Source organism: Melospiza melodia, chromosome 19 (assembly GCF_035770615.1).
Source record: "Melospiza melodia melodia isolate bMelMel2 chromosome 19, bMelMel2.pri, whole genome shotgun sequence".
In the NCBI taxonomy this organism is placed as follows: domain Eukaryota; kingdom Metazoa; phylum Chordata; class Aves; order Passeriformes; family Passerellidae; genus Melospiza; species Melospiza melodia.
In genome coordinates this window covers 3,639,590-3,661,757 of record NC_086212.1, presented here as the reverse complement: position 1 = coordinate 3,661,757, position 22,168 = coordinate 3,639,590, and the positions used below count along the sequence as shown (strand labels likewise).

At 47.6% G+C, this 22,168-nt stretch overlaps 1 protein-coding gene across 2 annotated transcripts in view; it reads left to right on the top strand.

Annotated features, from left to right (window-relative positions):
- TOX2 (TOX high mobility group box family member 2) overlaps nt 1-22,168 on the top strand; it is a 176,401-nt gene that overhangs the window by 77,492 nt on the left and 76,741 nt on the right. The gene's annotated exons all lie outside the window — the stretch shown is intronic.

Below are 22,168 nucleotides of genomic sequence, written 5' to 3'. Positions count from 1 at the left end.
TGTCAGGTGGCACAGAGCACCTGGTAGGGGTGGGAAACACTGAAAATGTTGTGGTGGTTGGGTTTCATGGGCAGATATTTCATCAAGAGATTGCTGAGAGGTTTAGGTTTAGGGCCAAAGGCAGGAGGGAGAAGGAGATCCTCAGGGGCACTGGAGGACACACACCACACTGGACAGCCTCTGGGCTGGCCACAGCATCCACCACTCTCCAAGGGCCCCTGGAGACCATAGCCAGCCCCAGCAGCTACCCTTCCCTGTCTTTTCCTGTGTCTGTCCAAGGGTTTCTGGGATATGAATCAGCTCAGAGAATGTTTTTTACCCAAAAAAGAGTGTCTGTATTAAGCAGCACATCTGGCTGTAGCCCTTGTTCTGTGAGATGTGGAATCAAAACGTCCCTGAGGATCTTCAGCCAGAGCTGGGATTACTTTTGCAGTGAAAAGGTCTGTAAACAATGAAACATTTAAAAACTGATAATAAAATCCAGTCTGTGCAGGAGATTGGCCCAGGGCTGGAGGCAGCAGAGTTGGGGAGGTGGTGGGAACCTGGGGGTGGCAGAGAAGGAGCAGCAGGACCATGTCCATCCCCCTGAGAAACTGCTACATCTTGATCTGAAGGGTTCCACATAGAAAATACCGGTACCAAGATGAGTTCTGATAGAGGATTGGACATGGGTGGTTCTTGGTGCCGAAATTCCACCGTGCCCACCAGTGGGGCTGCAGGAAAGGTACATCCCAGACCCCAGGAATGCCTCCTGTGCTGGAGGGTGAAGGAGATGGAGTGACTGGGAGCACAGAGCACCTCGGGGCACAGTTGAGGTCCAGTCAGACTGAACAGGATCTGCTGGAGTGCAGGGTGGCTCCTGTGGCATGAGGACACGTGGCCTGGCCGTCCAGCAATGCTGCTGGCCTTGTAAAGCCAATGGCTCCTAAAAGAGCAGCAGATGACAGAGGAAGGTGATGTGCTTTAGGCAAGAAAGTGCCACTTTATCAAGGATTTCCCATGTGCTTTTACTGCTATAAAGGGACTGCACATGGTGTAAAGACAGCCACTGTCTTTGGTGGTCAGCATGGCCCAGGGCAAGGTGAGACCTGCATGGGGGGCAGCCTGGAGCTGCCCTGGAGAGAGCAGACCCCCTTTAAAGCACAGCTCTCAGGTTGATATGGTGCTTTATGTGTGCTTTAAACACTCAGCAGGGCCCCTCCTGCTGCTCCTGGGCTGGCCTGGAGTGGTGGCAGCCAAAGGCAATCCCAGAGCTTTGATCCACAAGCTGTTTGTGCCTGTGGATCTTGCAGCCCCTCGTGTTGAGCTGATTTCTCGGTGTGTGTCCTGAATTCCTGCTGTGACAGCGTGACAGGGAGCCCTGTGCCTGCCAGGGACTGGTGCTGAGCTCTCACAGTGCAGCCCCAGTGTCCTCAGGGAGCTGTGATGAGCAAGGATTTCCTCCCGTGTGTTGGGGAAGGTGAAACGGGAAAGCCTTATCAATATGATTGCCTGGCAAAAGATTTTGAGAATATGGAAACTATAAGTGAGATTGAAATGAAAGCAAGCTTTGAGATCCCTCAGTTACTGAACAACTGGGAAACAATGGTGTGGCCAGCTGAAGGTGATCCCCTTTTGATGGAACAACACCCTCTGCGTGCAGACAGGCCCAAGGGTCAGAGCAGATCCTGCAGCTTGGCAGAAGGGGCCCAAAGAGGAGTTTGTAGGGTTTAAAATGTAACACAGTGTGGTAATGTAATGATTCTTATAGGCTGTATGGAAATGCTGTAGGATTTGTATATTGTACTAGATTGGTTAGTGAGAATCAGAATATGCAGCACAGAAGATTTATTGTATTGGAATGGGAGCCTCACTCTCTTACCCTCTTTACTCTTTCATCCTCTCTCTTTTACTCTTTTTCTCTCTCTCTCCTTTTTACCACGCTCTTGCCTTCTCTCTCTTTACCTCTCCCTCTCTCAGCCTGCTCTGAGCTGTGTTTGGCAGCTCCCAGCAGGGCCCTGCCCCCAGGCCCTTTGCAATAAACCCCAAGTTCCAGCCCTGGCTGCAGAGATCTCTCCTGTCCGTCTGTCCTGACCCCGTTGCTCCTACACCCGTGTCCTGTTGGGGGGCTGGGTTTGGCTCCTGCACAGGGTGGTTTGCTTCTCTAATGGACCTCTGGGGAGCTGCTCTGGAAAACTCTGTTTATTTGTGGAAATGCAGCTCTGTGGGCTGCAGCAGTGTGGAATAAAATACCCAGCCCATTGCTCTTGGGATTTCCTTTCCCTACTGATTGATTACCTCTTCCCTCCTCATCAGAGACCCATCCCAAGCTGCTGTTTGGATCTGCTGTCACAACACAGTGATTAACTGAGGAGCCACTCACTTCCAGCAGGAAAATGTTATTTTCCACTTCAGCATTTGGATGAAGGCCTGGGCAGAGAGGAAAGCCCCTCTGACAGAATGAGCCCTTCTCTCTGTGTCAGCTCTGGGGCTGCCCTGGGCACGTGCAGGGTTGGGCTCCATTCCAGCCCCATGAGGGCAGGACCATCAGCAGAACATCTGTACCCAAAACTGAGAGGCCAGGAGCACTAGGACAGTGACTGTCCCCTGTGCTGGCTCTGCTGGGGCACCTCGAGTGCTGTGCCCTGTTCTGGGGCCCTCATGGGAAAGGCATTGAGGGGCTGGAGTGTCCAGAGATGGGAACGGAGCTGGGGAAGGGGATGGAGCTCCAGGAGGGGCTGAGGGAGCTGGGAAGGGGCTCAGCCTGGAGAAAAGGAGGCTCAGGGGGCCCTTGTGGCTCTGCACAGCTCCTGACAGGAGGGGACAGCCAGGTGTGGGCTGGGCTCTTCTTCCAAGGAAATATCAATAGAACAAGAGGAAATGGCCTCATGCTGTGCCATGGGGATTTAGAGTGGATTTCAGGAGGAATTTCTTCACTGAAAGGGTGGTCAGACATTGTCAGGGGCTGCCCAGGGAGGTTTGGAGTCCCCATCCCTGGAGGTGTCCAAGGAACACCTCACTGTGGCACTCAGTGCTCTGGGATTGGGACAAGGTGGCCATTGGTCAAAGGTTGGACTTGATGATACTGGCTAAATTCAGGCTTTTCCTCCCTGAAGGATTCCATGATGTCAGGGCCCTGCAGGCCCTGGAGGATGATGAGCGCTGTGGATCCCAAGCGCAGCCTCCAGCTCCTTCTGCTCAGAGCCAGGCTCTGTTCACTCCGACCTCCCCTCGCTCATGAGGCTGGGCAGGGTAGGGGACATGAGAGAATGCCACCAGTCCTTGTGCTCCTGCTCCTCTGGGGAGTGTTGTATTGCACTCAATAGTTATTTAGTTGTTTGCACTGGGTCGTTGGGGAAGGCTGGGATCTTCCCTCTCAGGTGACACACCAGGCCAGGCTGGTCAGAGCCATGGTGGGAACCAAAAATCAGGGACAGAGGACCTGAGCTGGCTGGGGAGAGAATGCCACCAGTCCTTGTGCTCCTGCTCCTTTGGGAGGAGGCTCAGATCTTCCTTCTCAGGTGACACACCAGGCCAGGCTGGTCAGAGCCATGGTGGGAACCAAAAACCAGGGTAGGCAGCTTCCCCAGGGAGCTGAGCTGTGACACAGGACCCAGCTGAAGGGTGGTGGTCACAGCAGCTCCACAAGCTCCACGTTTGGCCCATGTTCCATCACCTGTTGGGCAGTTCTGCCAAGGGCTGTGCTGGGTCTCACCCATCATCGCCACCACCATCACCCAGCCTGAATTAAACTCATCTCAAAGCAGCAAATCCATCAGCTGCCATCAAGAGCAAGAGTGCTGGGTGTGAGGCTGTCTAGCTCAGGTCTATACATCTGTGTACACCGTAAAGGGCAAAATATGACTTGGCTTTTATTACTTTAATTAAAACATGAGTGAAGAGTATGAGATTCATATTAAATTGTATTTTCCTGGCTGCTGTGGGAAGGAGCTAACTGATCTGATTACCATGAAGATTACAAACTATCAAAGTGAAAAAGAGCTTTTTGCAAGTATTTCATATTAAACCTTCAAACATAACACTTTAAGAATAATTATAGTTGTATTACTGGAAAATGATTCATGAATTCTGAATAAATATAAGGCCCTTAAAGGGAAATGTTCCAAGACCACAGTTTTCATTCCAATCTGATGAAATTTAGTATCATTTTGCAGCTGTAGAATAGAATGAAAAAAAATATGTACATAGACTGTATTGAATATATGTCAGACTAAACTAATGAGATTTTTTACATCAACTCTGAGCACGAAGGCAGACAAATGGAATAGCCATCCTCATTTTCTATAATAGAAAGCACCAAAAGGGAAGGCAGAAAGGATCTTACTGCTCACAAGTCTTTATTCCACCCTTGATTGTTAAATAATATATTTTAAGTTCTCATATCTCGCCCGCAGAATGTTTGAACTGACACTAATGGGTACGTAAGAGAAAAGAGTGAGCTCTAAGAAAAAAAAAGTGAGGAAAGGCTAGGATTGGGAATTTTATCAGTATTCCCAGTGGGCTGTAATAAAGATACTTTTCACACAATACAGTGAATGTTTACAGCAGACAGTTTAGTTTCCTTCCAACAATTATGAGAGAAATTGAATCTCAGGAAATGTTAGTTTTGGCTAAAATTAGACATAACAATAAAGATACCCCTGAAAGTTTATTAAGGAGGGAAAAAAAAAAAGAAAAGAAAGCCATCAGTCTCTGGAAGACAATTTAGCAAATTTATTTTAAGAATTCCAGATGACTTCTAAACAAAACCACACACCTACGTGGTGCTGAGGGCTCAGGCTCCCCATGGGAGCTGCTTTTCTCCTGAGGAGCTTTCTTTCCCAGGCCTCATGGATTCCTGGTGCATTTTGGAAGCAAACATCCAAAAGGTGCTTGTTTCCAGGCTGGATCCAGCTGCAGGACAATGCCCATCACTCTTGCAAGCAGATGGAGCAACAGGTCACATTTTTGGGCACAAACCAGGGAACCCACGCTGGTATTGAGAGCAAGTTACTGAATGCACTTGAATGCAACTTTAGGAAGGATCTTACCAGGATCTCCACAGAGATGCTGGAGATCCAAAAAAAATTTAAAAAATAAAAAAAAAAGAAAGATGTTCTCTAAAGTGCAGGAGACTCTGGAGTGCTGTGAGCAGCTCATGTGATGGTGTTTAATTTTTGAAGCACAGCAAGTGGATCATGCAGTGGAATTCTGCCTGTCCTGATTTCCAGACTTCTGCATGGAGGAGTGCTGCAATATCCCTGTTAGAGACACCTGCTTTCCTCCCCTTTTGTCCATGTAATTCTTGATTTTTGACTTCTTTCTCATTCTGTTTCAGTCTGGAAAGAGATTCCTGTAATTTGATATCAAGAATAGGGATGGGAGGAGAAGTGGTGAAAGCTGATGCAGTTAGCTTTGCAGACAATGTGTCCCATTTTGGCTGTGTTTGGGGTCGGACTGGGCTGATGCTTTTTGGTAACACCAAGTGGGACTCGAGGTGCCCAGTTTGGTGCTAGAATTGGCAATAGAAGCACTTGGCTCTGAGTCATCCCAGGTTTGTGGAAATATCTAGGCCTTGTGTGGGCTTGGATTTGACAGATAGCAGCTGCAACCCTTGAGTACACTGGGAAAATGTGAATTTTTACCATGGGATTGATGTTTTGGCTCTGTTATGTGCAGCCTTGTTGTGCTCAGAGCCTCCCCTTCCTCTCCATCAGCATCTCTCCCTCTCATTTTGACTCTTCCACTTCTGCCCAGTTTTTTAGATCAGTTCAGGTTCCTGGTGTTTCTAAACCAGTGAAAATAACAGAAACACCTCTGAAGCTGCTCAATGAATGGAGCGTTTCAGGTGGTTTGACCTCTGGAGAGATGGGGCTGGGTTTCTCTTCTGCCTTCAGGCCTTGTGTGTTTTGTTGGGTGGTGTGATGAGGGTAGGGCTGGTGTGGATGTGAGCCCTCTTGCACCTTCTTTTCCTCTGCACAGCCATTCCCTGTGTGCACAAATGTTGTCCATGGCCTCTGGATCTGCCAGTGCCAGCACTGCAGTTGGTCCTTGATGCAGGCTCCTGGCTGTGAGCAGCACATTGATGCCCTGGCTGTCCTCCTAGATGGACAGTTGTCCTTATTTTAGGGAAAAATCACTATTTTGATTATTAATGTGGTGGTTTTCCTTTTTGCCTTCCTCCTGAAAGGATGGTTCCTACTCTCACTGCTCATTTTGTCCAGGTTGTTTAATGCTTCAGAAGGAATTTGATGAGTGTCTGATTGAGGGCATAGATGAGCCTCTCCCAGTCATGTTGTGTTCCTGCCTTTTTTTAGATACCATATATAAGCCTGGCTTTATTAAAGAAAAAAAAAAAAAAAGTTGTTAAAAATGTTAAAGATAAAATCTGTTTGTTTCCCAAAATTCACATATTGGAGGCTTAAGGCTGAGATTTTCACACCTACTCTGGGGATTTGGATGCTTGGCCATGCACCACATTCTCACAGTTCTGTCACGAGTCTCTTGGTGCTTCCTGCTTTCCCTAACAGCCCCAGCACCTTTGTGCTCCTGTGACATGACAGCTTCTGCTTTGGGTAAGGGAGGAAAAAGAACAAAATTCTTGGAGCTGTGGTTGTGAAGGAAGAGTCGTAATTGTGGCTCTCAGCAAATGCAGAGGAGGTGCAGAGAGATCCTGTGTGATTATCATGGAATGCTTTGGGTGGGAAGGGACCTTGAAGTTCACCTTGAAGTTCCATCCCTGCCATGGGCAGGGACACCTTCCACTGTCCCAGGTGGCTCCAAGCCCTGTCCTTGGGCACTGCCAGGGATCCAGGGGCAGCCACAGCTGCTCTGACTTTGACATCACATGCACTGGGAGTACTGGGTTCAGGGGGTAGGGGCAGCCAGAGGTTGAGCTTGATGGTCTTGGAGGTCTTTTCCAACCTCAGTGATTGTGTGATTCTCTTGCTGAGTTGTGCATATTTAGGATCTGAGACATTCCAATCCCATGATAAGTCTGTCACAGACCTCCCTTGGCCAACTGTGACCGTGTTCACAGGGGTCCCAGGAAGAGGGGAGAGATGAGGATCTGACTCCATGTTTCAGAAGGCTGATTTATTATTTTATGATATATATTATATTAAAACTATACTAAAAGGATAGAAGGAAGGATTTCATCAGAAGGCTTGCAAGCAAAGGCAAAGAATGGAATCATAATAAAATCTTGTGGCTGACTAGACAGTCCAAACCAGCTGATAGCCATTAATTAGAAACAACCACATGAGACCAATCACAGATGCACCTGTTACATTCCACAGCAGCAGATAATCATTGTTTACATTTTGTTCCTGAGGCCTCTCAGCTTCTCAGAAGGAAAAATCCTAAAGAAAAGATTTTTCAGAAAATGTGTCTGTGACAGCCACCCACACCCTGTCCCTGCCACTGGAATTGGGTCCATGCTCTGTCTGTCCCACCTCAGGGTTTGCTTTGGCAGAGCTGACTCAGAAGTGTTTGGCTTTGGCACATGTCCCACGTGCCAGAGCCAGGTTTGGGGGCTGAGGGCCTTTGGGATAACGCGGGAAGCTGATTTATCACCCTGCTGATTTATCACCCTGCTGATTTCAGTTCATTTCCTTTCCCCATTTTGGCAACTTCCTGGCAGGCTGAAATGTTTGGCAGTGGATGGGTGGGTGAAGAATTTCAAGCTGTTCCTGGGGGTAAAGAGTAGAGAAGGGAGGGAAGAAGGTGGCGTTTTACAAAGCTGTGGTACATTCTTAATTTCAATAAAATAAATGTTAAAATAAAAAGGTAAGCAGCACCTCAGCTGCTGAGGCGACAGCCACTTAAGAAGCACTGAATAAATACATAAAACATATTTGCTGAAGGCATTTGTTGTTGGAAGTTTAAACATTAAACATGCCTTCTTCTCTGATACCATAATAAAGCAGGGATGTTCCAAGAGCCATTAGTGGTGCTCTGACTGCAGCTTTACATCTTCACTCGTGTACCAGAGAACCTGCACTGCATCAGCAATGCCTCACTGAGCTTTGCCCCCAGAAGGGAGGGATTTCAGTGTGGGTTTGGGGTTATTTTGTGGTGCATTTCCCTTTTCCCATCCATGGATGTGGATGTTTTGGTATTGTTTCCCTTGTAAAGTGCTGGGGCAGGTCCAGGGCAGGCAACAGCTCTGCCTTTGTCCCTCTGTCCCCAGGCTCACTAAGTGCTGGCTGGGGGCCTGATGAGACAAATAAACAGGTTTGTGTATTTAGGTTTTTAAATTACAGGCTAAGGAGGAACACAGATACTCAATCCATTAAGAAATAACTAGGTGGGTGATTCAGTACCATTTGTGTAAATGGCACTAACTCTGGTCTGCCTGCACAATTTATTAATACTTCACGGGATGAAAAAAAAAATTATTTTAATCTCATAATGGATGATGAGCTGTGAAATTGCTTCTGCAGCAGCTGGGCACCCTGGGGGAGGTGCTAGATTGCACCACATTATGCAAGCCATCCCCACATCCCTGCCTTCCTTCCTCGTGCTAATCACACACTTCAGATCTGGCTGGTGGCAAGGAGGGGGGCACTGCTTCTGCTGGGCTTTATTACTTTTTGATTTTTTTAATGTATACATTACTTTTTGATTTTTTCATATATGCATTACTTTTTTGATTTTTTAATATCTACACTTTTCTTGTCAATTTGCTTTGGGGTCCCAAGCCTGGCTTGGGAAGGGTGAGGGCTCAGATCTGAGTGGGTTTGTGATGATGCTTTGTACTTCAAAGGTGTTTGCAACAACAAATAACAAGAAATTTAGCCAAAGTACCAGGTCTGGCCCTGTTAATGAAGATTTCATCTGGCTAATGCCCACACTGTGAAGGAAAGGGTACCAAGAGCTGTTACTGCTCTTTGCTCTGCTGTTATAGGATTGGGACCATGAGCAGGACCAACATGCCAAGTGCTATGGAGTTCCCACACTAAAAACAGAGCCTGGGCTTAAGGACTTTGGTTCTGTGTGGGAAGAGGGAGCAAAGCAAGGGGTAGAGTGGGACATTTAGGAAAAATTTGCAATTGTCCCTTTAGCTCCATCACTGGTGATGAGCTCTTGGTGGTGCCTCTGGTGCCATGCCCACATCATTTCTGGTGTGCCCTGGGTGGTGAGGGCCATGCAGGGCTTCTTTGGAAAATGGCTCTTTGCTGATGAGAGAAAAAAACCCAAACAGGGATATTTGGGGGGGAAAAGTCTGGATTGCAGATGGGTTGTGTTGCCCACAATACCCCAGAGCAGGGGATGGCTGTGAATGCCACATGCCACACGTGGGACATGCCTTCTGAGATGGAAAATGTGGTGCAAAAAAATCATCCATGTGAAGTGTGGCACAAAGGATTTGTTTAATCCCTTCACTCCTTCAGTTTTGAGCACAAGGGAAATACTCTAAGAGAAAATCTGAAAGGGAACAAGCGTGGTACAGAGTGTAGTTTCCTTCCTGCTCTGCGTCCTTCTGGCTCAGCTGAAGCCAGGTTGAATTAATTTCTTAGAGTGCTTTTTGCTAATTCTTCCTTGCCTGTGCCTGTTTTTGGGCTGCTTTATCTCCTGACCTGCTTACAGTGCATTATCCACCATTGTGTAACACACCCTGGGCCCAGCACCCTCCACCAAATCCATCCAGCCCAACAATGGATTGCTGTGAGTGCACTGAGCTCATTATGCAAGTTCAGTATGCCATGAGACAAAAAAGCCAATTATGTAAAACCTGTTCTCAAATAATTCCCTGAAATGCGTGATGTTCTTGAGCAGAATATGATATTCCTTGTATTCACTTCCAGGAGAGATCCTAGGAAAGAAAAAAATGGGTTTATATTTGTCTGGCCTAGTCAGTCTAATTTTAGATCCCACTGCGCTGGATGTACAGCGTCTTTAATACATTTTAAAACCAGGCAAAAATCGTTATAAACAATTTTAAGGAGGCTGATTGTGAGGCAGATGACAGAGGCTGCTCTCTGGCAAGGTGGAGCAGAGCTTGAACATCTCCTGGCTTTGCCTGGAGCACTGCCATGATGGCTCTGAGAGCCTGGGGAAAAACAGGGAAAGGAAACAGGGAAAGGAAACAGGCAGGGAAAGGAAACAGGGAAAGGGAAGAGACAGGGAAAGGAAACAGGCAGGGAAAGGGAACAGGGAAAGGAAACAGGAAAAGGAAAGAGCAGGGAAAGGAAACAACAAGGAAAGGAAACAGCAAGGGAAGGAAACAGGCAGGGAATGGAAACAGCAGGGAAAAGGAACAGCAGGGGAAGGGAACAGGCAGGGAAAGAAAACAGGGAAAGCTCCCTCAGCAGCCTGGGGAGGTAAGGAAAACACAGGTGAGCCGAGCTGCTGCTCTGGGGCACCCAGGTGCATCAAAGGTGCCCCCCAGCCCAGCCCTGCATTGGAGCACAACAAAAGGTTTGCAGAGCCCTGGGTATTGCTGGTGTTTGTATAAACCAACTCTGAATTCTGCAAATGCTGTCAGCAGAGGTTGTTAGGACAAGCAAGGATGTTTAGGACCCTCTGTGGACAAATGGTTTTATGAAACACACGTTTCTGTAAAATGTGTACAAGAGAGACCTTTCTGAGCTGTCAGGGTTGGTTGAAACCATCCAGGCTCTGGGAAGAGCTGTGGCTCCAGGACTGCATGGGATCCACAGGAGATGGGAGAAGGTCTGTAAAGTTTAAAGGAATTGAGCCTTATATCCCATCTGGATAGGGTTGGAGCACCCTGGGGTAGCAGCAGGTGTGGCAGGGAGCAGAGCTGGGTGAGCTTTCAGGTCTCTCCCAGCCCAAACCCCTCAGTGATTCCATGATCTGTGTATCCAGCAGTTGCAGGTTTCTGTGCAGGAACGTGGTGCTGTGTCACAGACATATTTTATGAAAAATCTTTTTGCCAGGGTCTTTTCTCCTGAGAAGCTTCAGCTTCTCCATGTTTTGCTGCTTTGGAATGTGATCTGCAGAATTGTTTACCCAGCATGGGAAATTGTTTTTACTTGATGACCAATGGCAGCCACCTGTGTCAAGGCTGTGAGCAGTCACAAGATTTTATTCTCATTCCTTTCCTTTCTATTCTTTTCAAGCCTTCTGATTAAATCATTTTTTCTATTCTTTTCGTATAGTTTTAATATATCATTTTCTTTTAATATAATACATATCATAAAATAATAAATCAGTCCTCTGAATTGTGACGGTGTTCACAGGGGTCTGAGGGTGAGGGAACACAAAAGGATTTGACTCCATGTTTCAGAAGGCTGATTTATTTTTTTATTATATATATTATATTAAAGCTATACTAAAAGAATAGAAGAAAGGATTTCATCAGAAGGCTGGCTAAGAATAGAAAAAGAAAGAATGAATAACAAAGGTTTGTGTCTGAGCCAGCTGACTGTGATTGGCCATTAATTATAACATCCAACATGAGACCAATCACAGATGCACCTGTTGCATTCCACAGCAGCAGATAATCATTGTTTACATTTTGTTCCTGAGGCTTTTCAGCTTCTCAGGAGGAAAAATCCTGAGGAAAGGATTTTTCATGAAAAGATGTCTGCGACACTGAAACATGGAGTCAAGATTCTCATCTCTTCCCTCGTCCTGGGACCCCTGTGCACACCACCACAGTGCCACCATACAGAGGTGGCACCTGGTGGCATCAGGAGGTGGCTCTGGAGGGACAGCTGGCTCTGTGGGGCTCTGGCAGGGTCCTGCCCTCCTCTCTCCTATGAGGCAGCTGCTGCCTTGCCATGCAAGCAGGAAAGGCTGAGATTTGGGTGATTACATTTTTCTTCCTCTTTATTCCTGGGGGTATCTACTTCCAAAACTCATTTTTGTCTGTGTCACCAGGGAATTAGGGGTCTGTCTGTCTCTGTTTCCTCAGGAGGATAAACACAGCACTCCTAATCCTCTCTGCACCCCTGCCTGCTGCACTGCTGCCCCTTCCATCCATAGCTGCCTTTATGGAAACCATAACCTTTGCTTGAACCAGAGATTTTCCTGAGCAAGAGCCCTTTGGGATCTGAGTGGGCTTTCCTGGATACATTTTTAATAAACACAATAATTTGACTGCAAACCCATTACCTATCCCCTGTTTGTTCTATGGGATAGTCATTTCCATGCCTGCAAAAGCCACTAACTCACAGGGCAATCAAAGGAGGAATGACAAGCAGGATAAAATCGGTCTGTGTTGTGATAAACCCGTCCATCTTCACCTCGTGCTCTGCAGCTTTATGGACTGCCTATAAATAATGGCCTCAAAAAGATATTAAATCTTTAGGAAAAAAATCAAGCCTAATTGTAACTATATTTTTGTTTTCCATTTTGGTTTATGTACAGTATATGACTTCTGCAGAGACATTTTTATTCCAGGAAAATGACAGGCCAACAAGAAGCCATAATTGCACTGATTTTTAGAAGTGCCTGCATTACTACAGATCTGATGTACTGCAAGACATGAATCAGAAAAATTCTATTAAAAAATCTCTTGAATGGCTGACACAGGAGTATTATCCATGATGATTAATTTGACTTGGTCATTATGAACACAGACAAGTCTGACAAAATTGCATTTCATTCCCCACTGAATTCATAAAATCACTATACACATAATAAGAAGTTATAGTTCCCTGCTATCCACTATTCTTGACAGGATTCCAGTTCTGGATAAGATACTGATTAAAAAAAAAATAGAGGGAGAGAGAGAGTTGGGAGCCTTTTTAAAAGCCTACAATAAGGCTGATTTCTTTTGCTCTAAATTGTTCATAGAACTCCATTATTTTTAGCTTTTTTTGGTGAAGTGGTGATGCAGGTCAAGAGCAGCTTGGACAATATCAAACCTGACTGTGAGCTTGTGGTGCCATGGGAGGGGATGCAGCAGAATGGCCAGGCTGAATCTCAGGGATTGTCTGTCCTTCAGATAATTATAAATATTTGGCACCTTATTCTTCGTTTCCTACCCACACAACAGACAGGTTGGAGCCAGAGGCTCCTGACAACGTTGTTTCAGGCCTTAAAAATATGTATGTAAAATATGCATGTAAAATAACCCCCCAAAATGCAGAATTGGATGCAAGCCTCAATTTTTTTTTAAATTTTATTTTGGTGTGAACTGAGATTTTCTGTTCCCTGTGGATATTTTTCCCTTTATAGCCCCTTCCTGCTGAGCACCATGCCACAGCCTTCCCTTTGCCCCTGTGACAGCTTCCCAAGGACACCCAAGGTTATTAGGACAAGCAAGGATGTTTAGGACCCTCTGTGGACAAATGGTTTTATGAAACAGATATTTTTGTAAAATGTGTACAAGAGAGACCTTTCTGAGCTGTCAGGGTTGGTTGAAACCATCCAGGCTCTGGGAAGAGCTGTGGCTGCAGGAGTGCATGGGATCTATAGGAGATGGGAGAGGTTCAACTCATGTGAAGTTTAAAGGTATAAACATGCTGCTGATTCAAAGGTGAAGCCATCCAGAAGAGCTGGGAGTGAGCTGGGATTGGATTTGTGCTGCAGTTGTGGTGTAGAGTCTGCATCAGAGCAATGCCCATGGAATGGGGAGGTGGGGAATTGATCTTTAGGACAACCAGCGCTTGCTTGGGGTTTTTGGAGAGAATAATCTTTGCTCTGAGCCAGGCTGGCAGAGCTGGGGGTGCTCACCTGGAGAACAGAAGGCTCCAGGCAGAGCTCAGAGCCCCTTGCAGGGCTTGAAGGGGCTCCAGGAGAGCTGGAGAGGGACTGGGGACAAGGGATGGAGGGACAGGACACAGGGAATGGCTCCCACTGCCAGAGGGCAGGGATGGATGGGATATTGGGAATTGGGAATTGTTCCCTGTGAGGGTGCTGAGGCCCTGGCACAGGGTGCCCAGAGCAGCTGTGGCTGCCCCTGGATCCCTGGCAGTGCCCAAGGCCAGGCTGGACAGGGCTGGGAGCCACCTGGGACAGTGGAAGGTGTCCCTGCCATGGCAGGGGTTTTGGAAAAAGATGAACTTTGAGGCCCTTTCCAACCCAAACCATTCAGTGTTTCTATGATTTGAAACCCAGGAGAACACACAGGAGGAAGAGCCCCCTCTCCCACAGGTTCCCTGCTGCTCTGCTGTGCCCCAGCCTCTTGCTGAATAGTGTGCAGACACTTCCAGGGCACATTTCTGTTCAGGCAAGAACTCATTTTCCCTTTTCAACAGCATTCCCCTAGTAAAAAAAAAACCTGAGCATGTGAAAATTCATGTAGCAGGGCCTGGGAACACTTCAAAGACAATTTGTAGATTGTATGTGACTGACTGTTAATAAATACTTCTTTCCAGTATTTATCCACCTCTCCCCACATAATTCATTGACCCTGGTATTCACACAGATCTCTGGGTGTGAGGATGAGGCAAATCAATTTCCATTCCTAAAGCCCAGAGCTGCTGATGCAGAAAATCAGCCCTGCTTCACTTCTTGGCAAGAATCCCTGGATTTGGGGGATCCCAGGTGTGAACAGGAGCCCTCTGCCATCCCTGCCTGCAGAAGGGGTGATGGAAGGGGCACCCCACAGCAAGCACCCATCCATTCCCCTGCTGGCCCCAGAGCATTCCTCTGGAGTTTGCAATGTCCCAAGGGAATTCCACCTTCTCCTGCCACCTCAGCTGACATTTCTGTCCCTGTGGCTTCAGTGCCATGAGATGAGCACAAAACCCCTCTGGTTTCTGTGCTGGAGAGCTGTATCAAAATCCCATTCTGGCAAATAGGACTGTGCCTGTGTGAGTAATGGGTGCAGTGGGAGAGGAGACCAAAGGCTTTTGGGGAAATACAGGCAGCTGATCCTCAGGGAGCTTGGATTTTACCTTCTTCCTTGTGTTTGGACTCTTTCTGTGGCTCAAGGTGTTCTCTCAACCTGATCCTTGCAGTTGTTGTGGTCAGTGGCACATTAGAGATGCTGTAGGGAATAGGGAATGTGTGTGTATGGTGAATCCATCCGTGTGCTTCTCTGTCTCCTCGCTGGCATATCATCCAGCTTTGGAGAAATCAAGATACCCCCAAAACCACCTGGCTGCTTGTCTGCAGCTCCTTCCCTGTGTGGTGCTGGTGGCAGAGTGCTGTCCCTGGGACTGGGATGGGGGGATTGCCATCACAGCTCATGGGATGCGGTGGGCACCCCATAACCTCCCTGTGCGCCTTGTGCCACCAGGAGCCCAGGCTGCAGCACCTCCCAGCCTCACAAATGTCAGTGTTTTCCTCACTTTGCAGGCTTGCCAGGCTGGTTTGGGTCTCTTTAGAGCCATCTCACCTCTGAAGTGTCAGGAGTGTCACTGAGTTTTTGTATTAGCTTCAGGAAAAGCCCAGTTAGATGAGGGATGGCACAGAGTCCATGGTTGTCGCAAACGTCTTTTATGAAAAATCTTTTCTTTAAAATTTTTCCTCTTGAGAAGCTGAGAGGCTTCAAAAACAAAATGTAAACATTGATTATGTGCTGCTGTGGAATGCAACAGGTAAATCTTTGATTGGCCCATGTTGGATGTTTGTAATTAATGGCCAATCACAGTCAGCTGGCTCAGACAGAGGGCCGAGCCACAAACCTTTGTTATCATTCCTTCCTATTCTATTCTTAGCCAGCCTTCTGATGAAACCTTTTCTTCTATTCTTTTAGTATAGTTTTAATGTAATATATATCATAAAATAATAAATCAGCCTTCTGAAACATGGAGTCAGATCCTCATCTCTTTCCTCTTCCAAGAACCCCTGTGAACACGGTCACACATGGTGTTTGTGTCACCTGGATAGATTGCAGCAGCCTCTCTATTTCCTTGTACCTTCCCAAGAACAAATGTTCTCTCTCAAGCTCACATTTACTGCTGAATGCTTTTTGACAGGGCAAATATTTACCTGCAATAATACTACAAATCTTTATCCCTCTCACTGTGAAGAACATTTCTCTGAATCAATGCTTGGCTGCAACTCCTGGATCCTCAGGGGTAATCACACAGAACATGACTCAGTGGAGAATTGGGGTCACTGGGCATTTGCCATGCTGCCAAGGAGGACAAAGGTGTCCCAGGTCCTTGGTGAAGCCATGTCCTGTCGGTTTCCCGGCTGTTTAGGTGGCCTGGAAAGGCCCAGGGTGGCCTTGGACAACCGGCGCTTCAAGGGACGAGAAGAGACTTCTGATCTTTTCTCGGTCTCGGTGTTTATTAATTGTTTATCTAAAAGATTTTCTCTCGGCCCGACAGAGGCCTGCACAGCAGCCAGCCATGAGCACACTGAGAGCCCCCGGGGCGGTCACTTATCTTTATACCCGAAGTTACGTATACAATATTTATAATTTTTCCCCAATACCTTCTATCCTTATTAACCGGTGCACTTCTAGTAATGACCAATCCCAAAGTGCCACCATCACCACAGAAGATGGAGGCCAAGAAGAAGAAGAAGAAGGACAGGACACGCCCCAATTCCTCCATCTTACTTCTCTAGACCCCCCTGTACAGAAATCTTAAACCCTGTGTTTCACACTCTAATTAACTTATCCCTTCACCATTCACCCCAGTGAAACCCTCCCATCCTCATATAGGTGTCATCTCCTGTGTAGGATCAAAGTCCAGCCACCAGACACTTCTGGCAACATTCCAGGACTCCCGAGTCCCCCAAGGGTGGCCTCGGCCACTCTGCACCTCCATCCTGAGGTGCTGAGATCCCACAATGTCCTGTGTGATTAACACCAACAGGCAGTGCAGAGATGGTGCTGCCTGGCTGTGGGGTGATTTGTGAAGGAGGACAGGAGGGGAAAGGCAGGAGGAAGATGAAGGCATCATTTATGGGCATGCCCAGCACTTGTCTCTCCCTCCTGAGTCACCTGAATGAGGATCTGCAGTGTCTTCTGGAACATGGCTTTGGCTGTCTCACAGCTGGTCCCTGAGAGCTGTGTGACATTCAGACACCTGGATGTCCTTGGCTGGGTCACAGCTGGTCACAGCTGGGTCACAGCTGGTCCCTCAGAGCTGTGTGACATTCAGACACCTGGATGTCCTTGGCTGGGTCACAGCTGGTTCCTAAGAGCTGTGTGACATTCAGACATCTATATGTCCTTGGCTGGGTCACAGCTGGTCACAGCTGTCTCACAGCTGGTCCCTGAGAGCTCTGTGACATTCAGACACCTGGATGTCCTTGGCTGGCTCACAGCTGGTCACAGCTGGGTCACAGCTGGTCCCTCAGAGCTATGTGACATTCAGACACCTGGATGTCCTTGGCTGGGTCACAGCTGGTCCCTCAGAGCTATGTGACATTCAGACACCTGGATGTCCCTCAGCTGGGTCACAGCTGGTCCCTCAGAGCTATGTGACATTCACACACCTGGATGTCCTTGGCTGGGTCACAGCTGGTCACAGCTGGGTCACAGCTGGTCCCTGAGAGCTGTGTGACATTCAGACATCTGGATGTCCTTGGCTGGGTCACAGCTTGTCCCTGAGAGCTGTGTGACATTCAGACACCTGGATGTCCCTCGGCTGGGTCACAGCTGGTCCCTCAGAGCTATGTGACATTCACACACCTGGATGTCCCTTGGCCCATCCTCCCCTTTGCTGCAGTGCTGGGCATGCTCCCCCAGGCTCTGTTATGGGATGGCTGGTGGCAGTTGCTGGGGTTTGGCTTCATTTACAGTGCAGGAGGTGCAGCACAGGAGCAAAAGGTGAAGCAGCAGCTGCAGCAGCATCAAGGGTGGTTTGGGTTCATGGCAGAGGGTGACAGGGTCACTGTGGCCATCAGGCCACAAGCCCCAGATGTGCCCTGTGTTTGCAGCACTGGAGCCACCTGCCATGGACAGGCATTCCCCAGAGCTGCCTCCCACCTGAGAGCCCTCTCCTGCAGGTCCTGGACACCTGAATGCCTCCTGTCCATCTCTGCCTCCCTGTCCTGAAAAGCAGCAGGGAGTGCAGCAGGTCTGGGAGGTCGGGGCAGGTTGTCCCTGTGGTGGGGAGCAGTGTTGGCAGGAGACCACACTGGGGTGTCTCCAAGAGCTGCAGGGGCTCCTGGCAGCTCAGCAGTGGGGCCTGGCTGTGCAGGCCAGCCCCTGCTCTTGCAAGGAATTCAGGAATTCTGCCTTTCCTCTCCAATCATTCCCAATACCATGTCCCCAGCCCCGTGCAGTGAGCTGGGAGGGAGCAGCCAGTTCTGACTCCTCTTGGTGCTGGACATGGCCTGGGTGTCACCTTGCCAGGAGCCAGAGCCTCTCTCCCCATTACAGCCCCCCAACATCACCTCCCCTCCAGCTCTCTGTCTTCTGACCCTCAGCCTGCTGTTGGATGGAGATGGTGCAGGGACCCCTGCTCAGACCTGGATTTCAAGATGGAAGAAGCGTTTCAAATTACAATTTTGTATTGTTAGTTAAACAATAAGTATTCAAGATGGAGTAAGTGTTTTAAAATACAATTTTACTGCAGGTGGAGGTTAGTTGTACCTGGTGTGATGCCATCCTGTGCAAGCATGGGGCAGGAGCAGGTTTACGAGGTGCTGAGGCCCTGGCACAGGGTGCCCAGAGCAGCTGGGGATGCCCCTGGATCCCTGGCAGTGCCCAAGGCCAGGCTGGATGGAGCTTGAAGCACCCTGGGACAGTGGAAGGAGGCAGGATAGTGGATAGTGCCATGGCAGGAGGTTTGGAATGAGATGATCCTTCAGGTCTCTTCCCAGACTATTTTATGATTCTGTGATAACCCTGGGGCCATGCTGAGGGCAATTGGATCCGGTACAACCCCTACAGCTGGTGCTCAGGGATACCTCTGAGGGTGAGGGGGGCACTCAGAGGAGGGGCAGTGTCCCCTCTGTGATGGACCTGGCTCCATCCTGTGTCCCCACCCCACTGCAGGGCTTCCCTGCTCCAAGCATCCCGTGGCATCTGCCCGGCAGCACCAGCCACGAGAGGGTTTGCAAGAAGAGCCTTGTTGTTTCAGCTGATTGCAGTGTTTTAATTTGAAGAGGAATAATGTGTAATCACAACAACTGTCATCTGTTTGACAGTGGAAAATCCTGGAGCCTTTTTTGTGCACAGTAAATGGGCAGGCATTCAGCAGCACGAGCTGCTCCACGCTCAGAGCCCTGGTGGGATGAATGGCTTCAGACCAGCCCACTAATCTAATTTGTAATGTATCCTTAGAACCCATAATTGGCTGTTTAATTTAATTCAAATTAACATAAGAATGGGAAATATAATCTGCCACAGAGCCCACATGGTGGTGGAGAGGAGCTGGGTGTTGCTGCAGAGGGGTTGAGGGCACGGATCTGTGCACAGAGGTGTCACTGTGGACACACCAACAAGCACTGTGTGTGACAATAAATCACCTTTTCCCAGCCTTCTGAGTGTCTGTGTGCCTCATCTCCCCTCCTTATCTCTCTGACCATCTATTTCAAGCAGTCTGGAGTGAGGGCAGCCTGCTCTGAGTAGCACAGGGTGTGAAAGCTGGCAGGCGCCGACGCTGATTATGTTGATTGGATATTGTCTAATCTGATTTTGATTGTGTACAGCTTTGATTGTAATTTTGATACGTCTGCAAAATGCTGTAGCTGTTGGGAAAGCTTTGTGATTTAAACAGGTCTTTTTTGTCCTTTTCTCTCTTTTTCTTTTTTTTTTCCCTGGGTTGAATAGAACAGAGGCAGAAACGTGCCTGGGGGTGAGCAGGGTGCTGGAGCTTTGGCACCCTGTACAAAACCACCTCAAAGCCCTTGGGTGAGCTGGTCTGCAGCAACACAGGGGACTCGTAGTTTTGAAGAGAGCTTTAGGAAACTTTGAGTGGGTTTTACATAATTTAGTTAAGTACAGCAAAGCCACTTGCTTATATACCTGATACCAAAATAAACCAGCTGGAGGAACAAGTTTGCTGTGCGCTGATTTATTTAAATCCCTTTCTGTAAAGCATGGAGAGAAATCCTCTTAAATAACTGGGAAAGAATCAGTATACCTCGAGGAGTAGAGCCCAAATGGAAACACAGCTATGAGATGTATTAAATGGGATCTCTCTGTCTGCATTGAGTACATCCCCTCAGCCCACTGCTTCCCTGGATCACAACAATGACAGACAGAAGCTGCCTGGAAAAAGAGATGAGCTTGAATTTCCCCTGAACAGTAACAGTGGGTACAGAGAGCCTGTCATGCTTCAGGCTCTCTCTTGTGTTTCTGTTGTGCTCCTGTTTCCCTACAGCCAGTGGGAATCTCAGGTAAACATAAAGGTTTGGGTCAGATATGCAGAACCTGCCCTTGAATCACAGAATCATCAAATGGGTTGGGTTGGAAGGGACATTAAGGTTCATCTCATTCCAAATCCCTGCCATGGGCACTATCCCAGGTGGATCCAAGAGGGGCTCTTGGACTCCATGGTTCTCTTGGCAGTGCCCTTTCACCAATCCACAGATCCCTCCTTGCTCCCTGCTGCCTCTCCCACAGACTGCTGTGCTCTAGTTAATCACAGGCTTTATTTATTTTATTTTATTATTTTATTTTATTTTATTTTATTTTATTTTATTTTATTTTATTTTATTTTATTTTATTTTATTTTATTTCATTTTATTTTATTTCATTTCATTTCAATTCATTTCATTAAGGACTTTCTCCCCCACAGTGTGTGGTGATGAGGAGCACGAATCCAGGGGTGAGCTCTGGGACAATGGATTATTAAAGCCTACAGTGCTAAACTGGTTTTTTAACATCTGGGGTTTTGCTCTTAAATCAAGTATTAAGTCCAAATCCAACCATGAAACTAGGTGATCTGGGAAATTTAGCTTTAGCATGTGTGTAATGCTGGAGCTAATCAGAATTTCATATGCTATAATAATAGGTGAAACAGTTGATGTTTAGAATAAGCCTCCTCTGCCAGAGACTCATTATATTCTGTGTTGGTAATTAATAATTTTGGATAGATTCACACATTATGAAGAAAAAATGGTTTTGTCTGAAGTGAAAATGATTGCACAGGTGCGATAACAGATTTTTATAGAAATGGGAATGCTTAGAAGTAAACAAGGCATGAGAAAACATGGGGAGCAGACAGAGTTTCAACATCTCTGCATGTTCGTGTCACCTCGAGGGAGTGTCAGTAGGGAGGTGAGGAAATGCTTTTCCAGATGAAATTTGGGAGGGGATGTAAGCAAGGACAAATCTCCATGTGTGGTGGAGTCATACAGGCTTTCCTTAAAGGGTTTTTAAAGAGTGATGGCTGTGTTTCTAAATCCCCCTCCCTGGTTGTAGCTCCTGTGCTGCAGTTTTGGAGGATTTTGAGGAGTTAGGATGAGAGAGAATGGGTTTAACCTGACAGAGGGCAGGGTTAGATTAGATATTAGGGGAAAATGCTTTACTGTGAGGGTGGGCAGGCCTTGGCACAGCTGTGGCTGCCCCTGGATCCCTGGCAGTGCCCAAGGCCAGGCTGGACAGGGCTTGGAGCAGCCTGGGACAGTGGAAGGTGTCTCTGTCCCAGGGATGGACTGGATGGGCTTTAACATCCCTTGTAACCCAAACTGTTCCATAATTCTGTGAATTTTGATCCCAAATAATTGTTATTTCTACAGCTCTAATTCTCAGAAAAGCTCTTTAAAATACCAGCAGTAGATTGAGAGCTGAGCTGGGTGCCCAGAGAGAGACTTTGGCCTAGGAGGGCAGCAGCTGGTCAGGGGCAGCCCTGCCCTTCCATGGCTGTGCTCCACGTATGGGGGTTTCTGCTGAGGTTTTGGGGCTCAGAGATGAGCAGTGAGGGAGCAGGGAGCAAGGGGATGCCTCCAGGGGTCCAAGGTGTGCTCCTGATGAATGGAGCAGTGCTGCCACACTCACACCCTGGCTCCTACCTCGTTACAATCTGACGTGCAGGACTGGAGGTGCCTTTTTATCACAACAAACCCATTTGCACTGGAATCTGTGTTTCTTAGAGAAACTGTCATTTTTCTTTGCCAAAGTAGTGAGGCAGTGATGATTTGAGGAATAAAGACTTTACAATTAAAAATTGTATAACAGGGATGTTTTATTCCAGCTGAGACAGATGGGGGTATTTCCATCAAAGACATGGGGATATTTCCATCAAAGACATGGGAAATATTTCCACCAAAGAGATGGGGCATTTCCACCAAAGACATGGGTGATATTTCCACCAAGGACATGGGAAATATTTCCACCAAAGAGATGGGGCATTTCCACCAAAGACATGGGAGGTATTTCCACCAAAGACATGGAGGGCATTTCCATCAAGGACAT